A 16,495-nucleotide genomic window follows, 5' to 3' on the forward strand; every position below is an offset into this window, starting at 1 on the left:
ACAAAGTCTTAGGAAGCATTTTATTTGAAGAATACATACTGTATGATTCACTGTGAACTCCAGAAGCTATTTCTCTTGTTTTTATGCAGTCAAAATCCATCCATATGTCTAGTGTATTTATTGAGTACTTACTACACACTGTGATAGAAGTTATAATGAATCGAGCTTTTTGAAACTTTCGAAAGACACTTTTTCCCTTTGACTAATGCTTTATCAAATAATCTATATATGGTTTCATACATATAGCAAAACACTGTGGTCCCATGCACTCTGCTATACCCACTTATTTTGCTCATTCTTTCATATTTTCAAATATTATGAAAATTGATTTTTTTCCTTAGTCACTAAATTTAGATATTGCCTGTTGACTTCATAAAATGTTGGAGGAAGACCACCTAATCTGACAAACCTTTATCAATCACTCTTGTTATCCTACTGTGAGTTACAGCATAATTTTGAGATTAGTCCGTATATGTTTCCAGTATTATTATTATGGAAGTATTCACTGCTGAGCTAAGTAGTATATGACACTGATTTCTGTTTACTTTGCAACTTTCTCTTTTTCTTAAACAATTGCCTTGATTTCCATTTTACTTACTTTTTAAAGCTTACAACTATTTCTTCCATTTATTAAATGTTTTTTGTCACCCACTATGTGTTATTTTACACTCACAGACATAAGTGAGTCTTGGAGCTTACATTTTACGCTCACAGACATAAGCTGCCTTCTTGGAGCTTACATGATGGGTACAGGTGGCAGAGGAAATGATCAGTACATAAGGTAACAATAGTGTGTAGAGTACTAAGACGTGATGTAGGAAGGAATGAATGTGATGGCCAGGAGGCCTCCGTGAAAAGTGACACTGAGTCAAATTCTCATGTAGATGAGGGAGAACACCACCGGGTTTCAGGCTGAGTGACTGGCTAGTGTAAGGGCCTGGATGGAGTATGACTGGGAAGTCAAGAAAAAGACGAGTGTGGCCTCTCATGTCAAATGCCTATTAGGACATGTTCACAACTATTGAAAAATATGGTGGTTCCTTTTCATCCCCTTGGCCATTCCCCTCAGGGAGCTCTTCGCTCTGGTGGCTCAGTCTGTTGTGCTGGTCTCAATGTTTGCACAGTGGTGTCCTGGGACTCCTCTCTGTTGTCATCCTGAACATTCTTCCTTCTCTGGGCTTGACTCTTGTTTCCATAGATCCCATCTTCCCATTCTCTGAGAAAGAATGCACAGGAAGTAAGTTTTGTGACTTTGTGTTACTGAAAATGTCTATTTTACTCACACTTGGTTTAGAGGTAAATTTCATGATTTTGAAGTCACTTAACTACTCATGTTTTAGCTTCCAATATTGCCATTGAAAAGTCCAATGTCATTGATATTCCCTGGTTATTATTCGTGACCTAATCACTTGCCCAATACAAAAATCTTCTGTAAATTTTCTTTAGGGGACATTCTTTTTCTCCAACACTGTGAGGTTTCTTGGCATGAATCTTGATGTGGATTTTTCCCATTGCATTGCTACTTAGCTTTCACTATGGAAACCCACATTTGGCGGAATGTTCTTAGGTTACTTTGGTCATTTCTTCCCCTCTGACCTCTCATTTCTCTCTTAGACTCATAATTATGGGCTATTTTGTCTTGCTAACTTGATCCTCTCATTTTTTGATGGAACTCCTATTGTTCATCTTTGGTTTTTTGTCCACTTCCTAAGATTCATTCCCTTTTACCTTTCATTCCTTCTGCTAAAACTTTTGTTTCTGCTATCATTTTTAATTTTTAAGGGTTTGGTCCTGTTCTGGTTGTTGTTCCTTTTATGTAATATTTAGTCATTTGCTCCTGTCACTTGGCTCCCTAGTATCTTATTTTTTTCTAATACGTTTTAAAAAAAAATCTTTCCAATTTTCCCTAGTTTTCCTCTGAGTTTCCTCCCCCCCACCCCACCCCCCAATATTGCTTTTTGTAGGCCTCTGTCTCATTTTCACTTTGAAAGCTTTCCTCTTGCTTGAACTCATGCCTGATGAGGCACTCTACCTCATTGGAAGCCGTGAGTGGTACTTGTAAACTACTGGACTTCCTGTGACATGGTGTGACAGTCAGCTTGCTTTGTTGATTTTGGTAGGTCTTTTCTTTGAAGAGTCGCTCTAATTTCAGCCTGGGAAATATTATTGCTTTGATTTTAAAGCTGGCCAATTAAGAGGACTGGAGTTATGCCATATAGTTGTATATAGTCTTCTAGGTCTGGGTTAGGAAAACATTCCTGCTGCTTTCTCTTTGCCTGTTGTTAAATGTAAGGTCTGACAGCATGAATACAAAATTCATGTTTTTGTTTTGTTTTTAATTTTATTGATTAATTTTCAAGAGAGGGAATTTTCATTTTTCATGAAAGGGAGAGTTAGGCATGGTGGTTCATGCCTATAATCCCAGCACCCTGGGAGGCTGAGGCAAAAGGGTCTCTTGAGCTCAGGAGTTTGAAACCAGCCTAGACAAGAGCCCATCTCCACTAAAAATACAAAAACTAGCCAGACGAGGTGGCACCTCTAATGGCAGCTACTCAGGAGGCTAAAGCAGGAAGATCGCCCAGGAGTTTGAGGTTGCTGTAAGCTATGACCCAGTGTAACAGAGTAAAACTCTGTCTCAAAAAAAAAAAATCTTTTGCAATGTTTTATATAATTTAATTTTTTAAAGGACATCCATATTATGTTCCCAAACATATAATTTACAAGCATATGAGGTAGAAACCAAATGTTCACACCCCTTTTCTTCTGGAATATAGTCAATCTACCACTTAAAAACTGGTGGACTAGGGACAGCTTCTTTGTAGCCACGCATGGTAAGATTGGGGAGAAAAGACTCCAGGTCTCTGGCTTGTGGGCTCTGCCCCAAAACATCCCTTTAGGGGCACAGGGAGGAGACTTCAGGACACTAAGAGAAAAACAGAAGTGATGGACAACGGCACAAGGGCAAGTACTTTCATGCCTGGCAGAGGCTGGCCAATGTGGTGGCAGTGACAGTTTACAGACAGAGAAGTCCTGCCCTGTAGGATTTTTTTGGACCTGGCCACTTGGTTGAGTTACCTTGGGAGAGCTTGGGCCAGCAAGGAGTGATTTATTTTGAACAGCACCCAGGGGCCAGTACTGAGCCACTGAGGGAGCTTAGGTTTCATTGTTCAGCTGCAGGCCAAGCATAGCCATTGTAGGAAGGCTGCTTTGCAGGCTCAGGCCTCGGGGTCCTAGTATGAGGCCAATTCTGGCATGCCTGATAAACAGGGCAGCTACTCCTGGGAAGATATGAGTGACACATGCTTTCCTAGGAGAACCACTGTGTAGCCAGGGGACATGATGTGGGATGGTTGAGATGTGTATATTAAGCAGTCTGAGGAGAGCTTCAGGCTCCCAACCCTGTGGGATTTTGCGGGAAAGAAGTCAAGAGGATAGTACCACATCTCAGCAAAACAGAGGCCTCCAGTCTCCATCTTATACCACTGTGTTGTGATTAGCATCTCATACCCTAGAACAGTGGTTCTCAACCTTCCTAATGCCACAGCCTTTTAATACAGTTCCTGTGGGTCGTGACCCACAAGTTGAGAACCACTGCCACCTAGAAGATCACCTATTGCCCAGGCTAACTATCTGCAGCAAGATATATTGAGAGAGAGTTTTTATTCCTTTAAAAATTTTTTTTCAACTTTTCCCCCCTGGATTTTTCTTTCTTCTTTTTCCTCTTGTAATTATAATTTTTCATTGTTTCTTTCTTTAATAATAAGAAAGACCTTTATTTTTGCTAGTTTTTCTGCCTGTTATTCTTTTTTCCCCCCAATTTTACCCCTTAAGGTTTTTTGTTTGTTTTGATTTAAAATATTTTTGTTTTTCTTATCTATTTGGTGGAGATGGGGTCTTGTGTCAGGCTGGAAACAGCTACTGACCTCAAAGGACCCACCCAACCCGGTCCCCTAGAGGTTGGGATTTATGGGTGTGGGTCAAAGTACCCTACTATACACCACTATTATTACTCCTGTTTCTTTCTGTTCCTCTCTTTTTGTCCATCTTCCTTTTACTCTCCCCTTGCATTTTTCTTTTCTTTTTTTTATCTTCTCTCCCTTCTTGCTCTTCACTCTTCTTTTTGATCCTCTATCAAAAGGATACTTCAACATCTTAGGTAAAAGACATGGTAACTTAGCAGGAGGAAGTGAAAAGAAAAAGTAGGGCAAGGAGGCAGACTTTAAACACTCAGGAGGAAGAAACAGTAGGAAAATCCCGGCAACATGAAAATAAAACAGAGCACCCCTCCCCAAGGGATCATGAGGTAGCTATTGCAGAGGGTTCCACCTATAAAGATGTTAGAAATGACAGGGAATTTAAAACATGGATGATAAAAACAATGAAGGAAATTGCTGAGAAAGTGGAAAATAACCATAAGGAAATCCAAAAGCAGAATCAAATAATTGAGATCAACAATATGAAGAATATAGAAAGGATATAGTGGAGCTTAAGGAATTGAAGCAATTAGGAAACTTAAAGATGCAGTAGAAAGTATCAATAACATTAAACCATACAGAAGAAAGAATCTGAGGTAGAGGATAAAACTCTTGTGCTAACCCAGGCAGTTAAAGAGAAAGATAGAAAGAGGGAGAAAGATAGAAAGAGGGAGAAAGCAGAATGTTCACTGAGAGAATTATGGGACTTCATGAAGTGTTCAAACATATGAATTATAGGTATCCCAGAAGAGGAATAAGAATGCTCCAGAGGAATGGAAGCCCTGCTAGAGGATATCATAAATGAAAATTTTCCAAGTATCACCAGGATTCTGAGACTCCTTGGGATTTCAAGCTCCAGGTCATCTCAACTCAAACAGAGCTTCTCCAAGATACATTGTCATGAACCTGTCCAAAGTCAAGATGAAAGAGAAAATTCTGCAAGCTTCCAGGAATAAGTACCAATTGACCTACAGGGGCAAATCCATCAGGCTGACCACAGACTTCGCCAATGAAACTTTTCAAGCCAGAAGAGAATGGTCGTCTACCTTTAACCTACTTAAACAAAACAATTTTTAGCCTAGAATTCCATATCCTTCTAAGCTAAGCTTTAAAATTGATGGAGAAATCAAATCTTTTGCTGATATGAAAACATTAAGGAAGCTTGCCACAAAGACAGCTCTATAGGAAATACCTAGACCTATTCTACACACCGACCATCACAATGGACCACCAGCAAACTAAACACTCAGAAACCAAAAGACAAAACTCAGCTTCCACAATGACGCAAAAGATAAAACTAAGCTATGGACTTCCACAAAATAAGATAAATGGAACTCCACCACACTTATCAATTCTCTCAGTAAACGTTAATGGTTTGAATTCCCCACTGAAGAGGCATAGGCTAGCTGATTGGATAAATAAGCAAATGCCATTCATATCCTACATGCAGGAAGCACCTAGCCTTGAAGGACAAATTAAGATTCAGGATGGAAAAGAAAGACAAATTAAGATTCAACATTAAGGGATGGAAAACAATTTTTCAGGCAAACAGAAATCAGAAGAAAGGAGAGTTTACAATCTTATTTTCAGATACAAGTGGATTTAAAGCAACTAAAGTCAAAAAAGACAAAGATGGACACTTCATGTTCATCAAGGGGACAGTACAACAAGAAGACATTTCAATTCTAAATGTCATGCACCCAACTTAAATGCTCCCAGATTTATGAGACAGACCTTAATTAGTCTGAGCAATATGATATCCTATAATACCATAATAGTAGGGGACTTTAACACTCCTCTTACAGAGCTGGACAAATCCTCTAATCAGAAACTAAACGAAGATACAAGGGACTTAAATGTGACTCTAGAACAACTATGATTAATAGACATATACAGAACGTATGATTTCAAAGCTAAGGAACATATATTCTTCTCATCAGCCCATGGAATATTCTCCAAAATAGATATTTTAGGACACAAATCAAACCTCAACAAAATCAAAAGAATTGAAATTATACCTTGTATCTTCTCAGACCACAGCGCAATAAAGGTAGAACTCAATTCTAACAAAAACTTTCATCTCCACACAAAGGCATGAAAACTAAACAACCTTATGCTGAATGACAGTCGTGTCAAGGAAGAGCTAATAGAGGAAATCATTAATGTTCTTGAACATAACAATAATGAAGACACAAGCTACTAAAACCTGTGGGACACTGCAAAAGCAGTCCTGAGTGGGAAATTTATCACATCACATGCCTATAAAACAGAAAGAGAGCACATCAAGGATCAATGAATCATCTTAAGGAAATGGAAAAGGAAGAGCAATCCAATCCCAAACCTAACAGGAGAAAAGAGATAACCAAAATTCAATCAGAAATAATTAAAATTGAAAATAAATTATTCAGAAAATTAAACAGTTGATTCTTCAAAAAGATAAATAAAATTGGTAAACCATTAGCCAGATTAACCATAAATAGCAAAGTAAAATCTTTAATAACCTCAATCAGAAATGTAAAGTAGGAAATAACAACTGATACAACAGAGATACAAGAGATTTCTGACTACTATCAAAAACTCTATGCCCTAAAATTTGACAGTGTAGAGGAAATGGACCAATACTTGGAATCACAAGATCTCCTTAGACTTAACCAGAAAGAAAGAGATCTCTTGAACAGACCAATATCAAGCACTGAGATTGCAGAAAAAATAGAAAAGCTTCCAGCCAAAAAAGCCTATGACCAAATGGCTTCACATCAAAATTCTGTCACACCTTCAAAGAAGAGCTTATTCCCACACTGCAGAATCTATTCCAAAACACTGAGAAAGAAGGGACCTTACCTAACATATTCTATGAAGCAAACATCACCCTGATTCCAAAACCAGGAAAGAACCCAACTAAAAAGGAGAACTACAGACTAATTTCACTAATGAATATTGCTGCAAAAATACTCAACAAAATCTTAGCCAATAGATTGCAGCTACACATTTAAAAAAAATCTTACATCATGATCATGTAGGCTTCATCCAAGGGATGAAAGGTTGCTTTAACATACACAAATCCATAAGTGTAATAGACCATATCAATAGAAGCAAAAACAAAGACCCTATGATCCTCTCAATAGATGCAGAAAAAGCATTTTGCAGAATTTAGCATCCTTTTCTAACAAGAACACTTAAGAAAACAGGCATAGATGGCACATTTCTTAAGCTAATTAAAGCCATCTATGACAAACCCTCAGCTAACATCATACTGAATAGAGTAAAACTGAAAACTTTTCCACTTAGAACTGGAACCAGACAAGGATGTCCACCTTCACCACTATTATTAAACATCATGCTGGAAGTTCAAGCTAATGCGATCAGACAAGAGAAGGATATAAAGGGCATTCAAATGGGTGCGCAGGAAACCAAACTCTCGCTCTTTGCTAATGATATGATCTCATACTTAGATAACCCCAGAGACTCCAACCACAAAACTCCTGGAAGTGATCAGGAAATACCATAACATCTCAGGGTATAAAATCAATGTTTACAAATTAGTAGCTTTTGTATACACCATTAACAGCCAAGTTGAAAAGCAAATCAAGAACAAAACTCTCTTCACAGTAGCTTTAAAGACAGTGAAATACTTAGGAATATACCTAACAAAAGAGGTCAAGGATCTTTACAAACAAAATTATGAAACCCTAAGAAAAGGAATTGCAGAACACATTAACAAAGGGAAGAACATACCATCCTTTTGGCTCAGAAGACTCAACATTGTCAAAATGTCTATTCTACCCAAAGCAATCTACACATTCAGTGCAATCCCCATTAAAATGCCAACATCATATTTTGAAGAAATAATACTTCATTTTGTACAGAACCAGGAAAAGATCGCATATAGCTAAAGCTATTCTAAGTAATAGAAACAAAGCCAGAGGCATCACCCTACCAGACTCTAGCCTATATCACAAGTCCATAGTAATTAAAACAGCATAGTACTGGCACAAAAATAGAGACATAGACATATGGAACAGAATAGAAAACCAAAAGATGAAACCAGTCTCTTCTTGCCATCTGACCTTTGATAAACCAAACAAAAGCATACAGTGAGGAAAAGAATCCCTGTTCAACAAATGGTGCTGGGAGAAATGGATAGCCACATGTAAAAGACTGAAACTCTACCCACACTTTCACCCCTTACAAAAATTGACTCAAGATAGATAAAAGATTTAAATCTATGACATGAATGATAAAAATCTTAGAAGAAAGTGTGGGGAAAATTCTTGATGATGTTGGACTGGGGAAAGATTTTATGACAAAGACTTAAGCAGCCATCACAACAAAAATTAATAAATGAAACTTAAATAAGCCTCTGCACAGCTAAGGACACAACAAATAAAGCAAAAAGACAAACTTCAGAACAGGAAAAGATATTTGTAGGGTATGAATCTGACAAAGGGTTAATAATTAGAATTTGTAGAGAACTCAATCAACAAAAAAAGAATAAATAATCCCATCTACCACTGGGCAAGAGATATGAACAGAACCTCTTCTGATGATGACAGATGAATGGCTAACAAACGTGAAAAATTTCTCATCATCCCTAATTGTCAGAGAAATCCAAATCAAAACCACCCTGTAATATTACCTAACCCCAGTGACAATATTCTACATCACAAAGTCTCAAAGCTGAAGATGCTGGCATGGTTGTGGAGAGAAGGGAACACTTTTACACTGCTGGTGGGACTGCAAACTCATTGGAAGGAAGTATGGAGAATCCTGAAAGAACTCAAATTAGACCTCCCATTTGATCCTGCAATCACATTACTAAGCATCTACCCAGAAGAAAAAAAAATCATTTTATCAAATGGATATTTGCATTAGACTGTTTATTGCAGCTCAGTTTACAATTGCCAAAATGTAGAAACAACCTAAATCCCCACCAATCCAGGAATGGATTAACAAACTGTGATATATGTATACCTTAGAATACTATTCATCCCGGTTTGAGTTTGAACACATTTTTCTTAGCAAAGCATCACAGGAATGGAGAAGCAAGAATTCCATGAGCTCAATTCTAATATGAAGCCAGTAGGTGATCTAATACTAAGGTGACCAGATTTTAACATTGGTAAAGCGGGACACCATTGATTGGGGGAGGGGGGGCGGCAGAGAACGGGGCTGAGGGGCGGGGCTTGACAACAATGCAAACTTTGATAAGCAGTTCTCAACAATTATTATTATTAAAGTTTAACATTATAAAATTAACAAAAATAATATAAAACTCATATCCTGGTGAAATAGCCACATGGCAGCAGAAAACTATATATTCCTTTCCTGTTCTCCCATGTTCCCCAGCTTGTCCTGCATTCTTTCCAAAAATCGGGACTTTTTTAAAATGCACAGGATACGGGACAAATTGTTAAAAATCAGGAAGGTCCTGCCAAAAGCGGGACGTCTGGTCACCGTATCTAATACATACCCTCATGAGAGAAAAACTCAAATCAATTCAAGGCGGGGTCAGGGAAACGAGGGAGCAGAGAGAGGGGAGGTGGGAGGGGGATGTGGTGGGGTCACAGTGTATGGCATACCTCCTGGAGATAGAACACAATTATAAAAGGGACTTTACCTAACAAACACAAGCAGTGTAACCTAATTTTAGTACCCTCAATGAACCCCAAATTAAAAAAAACATAAGAGATGAATATTAAAATTAAAAAACGCAAAATATCACAGGTGGTCTCTAAAAAAACAAACAAAACAAACACTGCAAACTCTGTAAATTATCACATTTTTAGTTTTTGGTGTAGAAAAGTAAACACTTTGAAAAAGTACAGGATTATAATCCTATCATCCAAAAAAAATTCATTATGACTTTGTGTATATAATCTGACTTTATTTTGAGTGTACTAAGTATGGTTTACAAAATTGGTATCTTGTATCTAAGTTGGCGCCTTGCTTTTCTCAGTTTATTTTTTTTTTTTACTTTTTTTTCCTTTGTTAAATCATAGCTGTGTACATTGATGCATTTATGGGGCACAGTGTACTGATTTGATAGACAATGTGGAATGCTTACATTGAACTGATTAACATAACCACCATCTTGCTTACATATTTGTTGTTGTAAGACATTTATACTCTATTCTTAATAGTTTTGAAATGTACCATTGCATTATGCACATTAGGTGAGGTCCCTCCAAATACCCTCCCTCCTCCCAGCCAATCTTCTCCTCCCTCTTCTTTCCTTTCTGGACTATAGTTATGTTTTACAATTTGTAGGAATATGTAGATGATTCTATATCGATTTCATAGTAGTATTGAGTACATTGGAAAATTTTTTTCCATTCTTGAGATACTTTACTAAGAAGAATATGTTCCAGCTCCATACAGGTATAAAAGATGGGCATTTGGGCTGCTTCTATGACTTGGCAGTTATTAATTGGGCTGCATTAAATATTCAGGTGCAAACATCTTTATGGTAAAATGATTTTTGATCATCTGAGTATGTACCTAGTGGAGGAATTGCAGGATCAAATGATGGGTCTACTTTTAGTTCCTTGAGTATTCTCCAAAGTTCTTTCCAAAAAGACCATATTAGCTGGCATTCCCACCAACAGTATAGATGTGTTCCCTTCTCTCTGCATCTACACCAGCATCTGTAGTTTTAGGATTCTGTTAATGTGGGCTAATTTAACTGGAGTTAGATGATATCTCTAAGTAGTTTTGATTTGCATTTCTCTGATGATTAAAGATGACAAGCATTTTTTCATGTGTTTGTAGGCCATGTGCCTGTCTTCTTCAGAGAAGTTTCTGTTCAAGTCTCTTTCCCACATAGAAATGGGGTTATTTGTTCTTTTCTTATTGATTAGCTTGAGTTCTCTGAGGATTCTAGTTAACAGACCTTTGTCAGAAGCATAACCTGCAAAAATCTTCTCCCGTTCTGAAAGCTATTTGCTTTACTTACTGTGCTCTTGGCTGTGCAGAAGCTTTTTAGTTTGACCAGGTCCCATTAATATATTTTTGGAGTTGTTTCAATTGCCTGAGGGGTCCTCATAAAATATTCTTCCAGGCCAATTTCTTCAAGTATTTTCCCTGCATGCTCTTCTAGTATTTTTATAGTTTCATGTCTTAAGTTAAATCTTTTATCTAGTGAGAATAGGTGAGGTGAAAGGTGAGGGACCAGTTTCGGTATTCTATAGGTCACTAGCCAGTTTCCCCAGCACCATTTGTTAAATAGGAAATCTTTCCCCCAGTGAATGTTATTGATCCAATGTCAAAGATCCAATGATGATAAGTGGCTGGGTTCATTTCTTGGTTCTCTATTCTGTTCCATAAATCTACCTTTCTATTTTTGTGCCAATATCAAGCTCTTTTGATCACTATAGATTTATAGTACAACCTAAAGTCTGGTAATGCAATACCTCCTGATTTGTTTTTATTTCTAAGTAATGTATTGGCTATTCAAGGTTTTTTCTGATTTCATATAAATTGAAGTACTATTTTTTTTCAAAAAAATTTCTTTAAAGTATGACAATGGTGCTTCAGTAGGGATTGCATGAAATCTGTAAATTGCTTTTTATAACATAATTTAGTAAGAAAGTTGACTCTTCCCAGCTATGAAGAGAAATGAACACTAAATGTTTTTCCATTTGTTAACATCTTCAGCTATTTCCTTTCTCAGAGTTTCATAATTCTCTTTATAGATCTTTCATGTCACGACTGCAAAAGAAATAGAGTCCTTGACTATATTTTTAGCTTGACTATTATTGGCATATATAAAACCTACTGATTTATAAGTATTGATTTAGTATCCTGAGACACTGCTATATTCCTTGATCACTTCTAAGAGTTTTGTAGTTGAGTCCCTGGGATTTTCCAGGTATAGGATCATATCATCCATGAAGAGTGAGAGTTTGATCTCCTCTGACCCCATTTGGATACCTTTGATCGTCTTCTCTTGCCTGATTGCAATGGCTAAGACTTCCATTACTATGTTGAATAGGAGTGGAGACAGTGGTCATCCTTGCCACTTCCAGTTCTGAGTGGAAAATTTTTCAATTTTACTTCATTCAATATGATTTTGGCTTTGGGTCTATTGTATATGGCCTCTATCAGTTTAAGAAATGACCCTTCTAAGCCTATTTTCTTAAGTGTTCTGATCATGAAAGGATTCTAGATATTATCAAAAACTTTTTATGCATCAATTTAGAGAATCATATGCTCTTTGTTTTTTATTTATGTAATGCATTATATTTATAGATTTACATATGTTGAACCAACCTTGTAACCCTGGGATAAAACCAACTTGATTGTGAGTTATGATTTTTTTTGATGTGTTTTTGAATTCTGTTTGCTAGGATCTTCTTGAATATTTTTGCATTGACATTCCTTAATGATACTGGTCTGTAGTTTTCTTTCTTTGTTGGGTCTTTACCTGGCTTGGGGACCAGGGTGATATTTGCTTCATAGAATGTCTTGGGAAATACTCCTTTTTCTATGTTTTGGAAAAGGTTATGTAATATAGGTACTAGTTTCTCTTTTAAAAGGTTTGGTAGAGTTCTGATGTGAAGCCATCTGGTCCTAGAATTCTTTGGTAGATTTCATATAATTGATGCTATTTTAGTGCTTGATATATGTCTATTCAGGATTTCTAATTCTTTCTGAGTGAGTCTAGGAAGGTGGCGTGCTTCCAGGTATTGGTTCATTTCCTCCAGATTTTCATATTTCTGAGAATTGAGTTTTTGTAGTAATCATTGAGGATTTTTTTAGATTTCTGATGTGTCTGTTTAATTTCTCCCTTATCATTTCTTATTGATGATATTAGAGATTTTACTTTTCTGTTTCTGGTTAGGTTAGCCACAGGTTTATCAATTTCATTGATCTTTTCAGAAAACCAACTTTTTGTTTCTTTGATCTTCTGAATTATTCTTTTGTTTTCAATTTAAGTGCACGATTCTTCCCCCCCACCCCAAAATTCCATTTTAAAGAGCTACATAAATATTTCATATTATGGATTTATCATAACTTAATTATTTAGCTATTTGCTACTTTTAAATTGTTTTTATTTTTTCACAGCAATCCCAGCATTAGCATCTTGTGGATTCATTTTGCTCCTCTTTGGGAAGAACTTCTAGATATATGGATTATTTATTTTCAAGTATTGCCTATAATATAAAATTCTAGAACTACAGCCGGGCATGGTGGCTCATGCCTGTAATCCTAACGTTTTGGGAGTCTAAGGTGGATGGATTGCTTGAGCTCAGGAGTTTGAGACCAGCCTTAAGAAGGGCGAGACCCCGTTTCTACTAAAAGCAGAAAGCTGGGTGTTGTGGCAGACACCTATAGTCCCCATTACTCAGGAGGCTGAGGCAGGAGGAGGTCCCTTCAGCCCAAGAATTTGTGTTGCTATGAGCTATGATGACACCATGGCACTCTACCCCGAGTAATGGGGTGAATCTCTGTCTCAAAAAAAAATTTCTAGAACTACAATAATAAAACTTTGATGGGCACCTCCTAGGATTGCTTATCATTGATGTAGCAGTGTGATACTTCTAGGATGATTTTTACCCCTGCCTTTTCCATGTCATGGCCTATGTAGAAAGCAATAATTTTATGGCCAGGGGTGGCAAAAATGGACTCAGAGGTTCTGGGTACGTGTTGTGATGCTATGGGCTCCTCCCAGAACACCCAAATCAGAGGGTTGATGTCTATGCAAGGAAGCTCTCCTGTAGAGAACAGTGAAAAATCTCGCCTTCCTTTCTCTTCCTCTCAGTTTATTTCCATGAAAAAGCCTAGACAAGTATTGGGTCATCTTTGAGAACCCCACTTTACTTTTGACTTAATTTGCAGTGACTTGCTTAAATGTAAGTTTTAGACCCATCGGGTCTCATGGAAAATGATGCCACCCCCTACCTGCCACCTCCAGCCTTTTTTAAATGTCGTCAGCCTCCCCTGTAGCTGTAATCTCCACACTAACTCAATCTCCCTGATCTGGTCAATATTGCTTTGAAGGTCAACGTGAGCTGCCCTTTTTCTTTTGTAGCCTGACATTCTGTGTGTCTTGATTGCTCTTCATCCAAGGTATTAGGTTCAATTTCAATTAGTGTGCCCACTGAAGGAAAGAGTTATTTGTCAGAACTTAATTTCCTCACTGGCAGGTCACTGCCTCTACTACAAAGAGAATGAGCCACTTGAAAAGAATGGCAATTATTTTTTTTCCAAGAAAATCTCTGCAGATGTATGAACACTTAGGTAATTAGCACATTTGTCACTGTGCTGTTACAAAGTGTGGATGTGTAAAAGGCTACAATTTCAAATGGTGCCAGATGTTAAGAAAGAGAATGTGTGACACATTTGAACGAAAATGTCACCAGACCAAATGTACCTTACAAATTCAGGTCTCTATAGAAAGGGCGATAAATGTGAGCTTGGTTTTTCTAAGCCCTAGCCATTATCCAATTATCTCAAAGGCTAAAATGAAATTCTCAAAATGTCTAATGACTTTTCCTTTGATTCTTTTTAATGTTTATGGGTGCTGTATAGCAGTTTTATGATAAGGGGGAAATATAGAAAAAAGAACCAGTAATCCACTCCGAGGATCTGTCATCTCCTGCCTATCAAAGACTTAGCACAGTTGCACGTTGTTGTCAAATTTGAAGTGTTGCCTCACCTGCAAGTAAGGACCTTAAATACATTTTGAAATGATGCTCCTGTTTTGGTGATTGGTGATTTTGTTTGTTTTTGAGACGGAGTCCCACCCTGTCACCCTGGGTAGAGTGCCATGATATCATCGTACCTCACAGCAGCCTCAAACTCCTGGGCTCAAGGAATCCTCCTGCCTCAGCCTCCTGAGTAGCTGGGACTCCAGGCACCCAACACCATGCCCGAGTAGTTTTTCTATTTTTAGTAGAGATAGGGTCTCACTCTTGCTCAGGGTGGTCTCGAACTCCTGAGCTCAAGCAATCCATTTGTCTTGGCCTTCCGGAGTACGTGGATTACAGGCATGAGGCACCCAGCCCAGCCTGGTGATTGGTGTTTTTAATATTTTTACCTTAAATAGGAATTTTTCTCTTCTTTCTAGTGGAAGTCAACTTTTTCTAAATTGTGTATATTTAAGCTACACGAGATGTTCTGATATATGCACACAGTGAGGTAGTTACTACCTCAAGCAAACTAACATTTGTCATCTCATGTAGAGGGGTGTGTGTGTGTGTGTGTGTGTGTGTAGCAAGCACCTAGTACTCACTCTCAGGAGGGAAATCACTTACCCATCAATCAACATGAGTAACAGAGGTGAGGTTGATGGGCCCAGAATGTCATTGTCCCCAAGAAGGTGTCAAGGGAAGAGACTCTCACTGGTGGAAGGAAGGCCAGGCCCTCTGACAAGCTCGTGGAGGCTGCCCTAGAAGGACACGGCTCCTACTTAGGTCAGATGGACTGAGGCCCTTCTCTGGGTTCAGGATAAGGATGGGGCCCTGCTGGGGAGTTGCTCATGGCTCATATTCAAAGCTGCCCTAAAGAAGCAGCAGCTGATCAAATCTTTGCCTAGTCTCTGTGGCTTCAGTGTTCAGGAAAATTCCTAACGACTGTTGGGGTGGGGATCTTTGTGTGGTTGTTTGCATTCCACATTATCATCCTTCCAGTACAATAGGCAGTGTTCAAATGGATAAATGTCTTTGATTGCAACACATTCTCTCAAGATTATATTCGAAAAAAAGGAATGAATGTATTTATTTAGTGCTTGTGTCCAGTAAGGTTTTGGGGCAGCAGCAAGTTCATTCATAATATAATGAGGTCATGTCCCACCTTTAGCTGGAAGGCAGGTCCCTCTTGACTAGTACACTGACAGATGCCTCCCTGTGCTGTGGTGACCCTGTCACTGTCTGTGTCAGCAGCACACCCATCTTCTCTGTCTATTCAAACCCATAGAACTTAAAGAAAGCTTTCCTCAATTTCTTTCAGGTTTGTGCCCCTTTCTACTTTGGAACTTGGTCATAAATTCACTATTATTTTCCTGGGTTCTAAACTCACCTCCCAAAGATCACCAAGGAACATACAGACCCTGATATATAACTCTGCAGTGCCTCAAACTGTGGCTAATCTTAGCAGGTCAGCAGGTGAGACCACTCTAGAGCAGAAGGCAAGGCCCAGGACTTACTCAAATGGCCTCTCACCTGCCAATTCTGATTCTAAGTGGAATTGTTTTATTTGTTTGTTTGTTGTTTAGAGACAGGATCTTAGTCTGTCACTCAAGCTGGAGTGCAGTTTTGTTATCAATTACAGCTTTACTATAACCTGGAACTCCTGGGCTCAAGAAATCCTCCTACCTCAGCATCCCAACTGGCTGGGACTACAGGTGCCCACCACCATGCCCGGCTAATTATTTTATTTTATTTTTTTGGTAGAGTTGCCCAGGCTGGCCTTGAACTCCTTGGCCTGAAGAGATCCTCCTGCTTTGGCCTCTCAAATGCTGGGATTGCAGGCATGAACCACCACTCCCCGACCCCAGGTGGTCTGTTTTTATACTGGTATCA

The sequence above is a fragment of the Otolemur garnettii genome, unplaced genomic scaffold (genome assembly GCF_000181295.1).
Source record: "Otolemur garnettii isolate 467f Iridium unplaced genomic scaffold, OtoGar3 scaffold00061, whole genome shotgun sequence".
Taxonomy (NCBI): domain Eukaryota; kingdom Metazoa; phylum Chordata; class Mammalia; order Primates; family Galagidae; genus Otolemur; species Otolemur garnettii.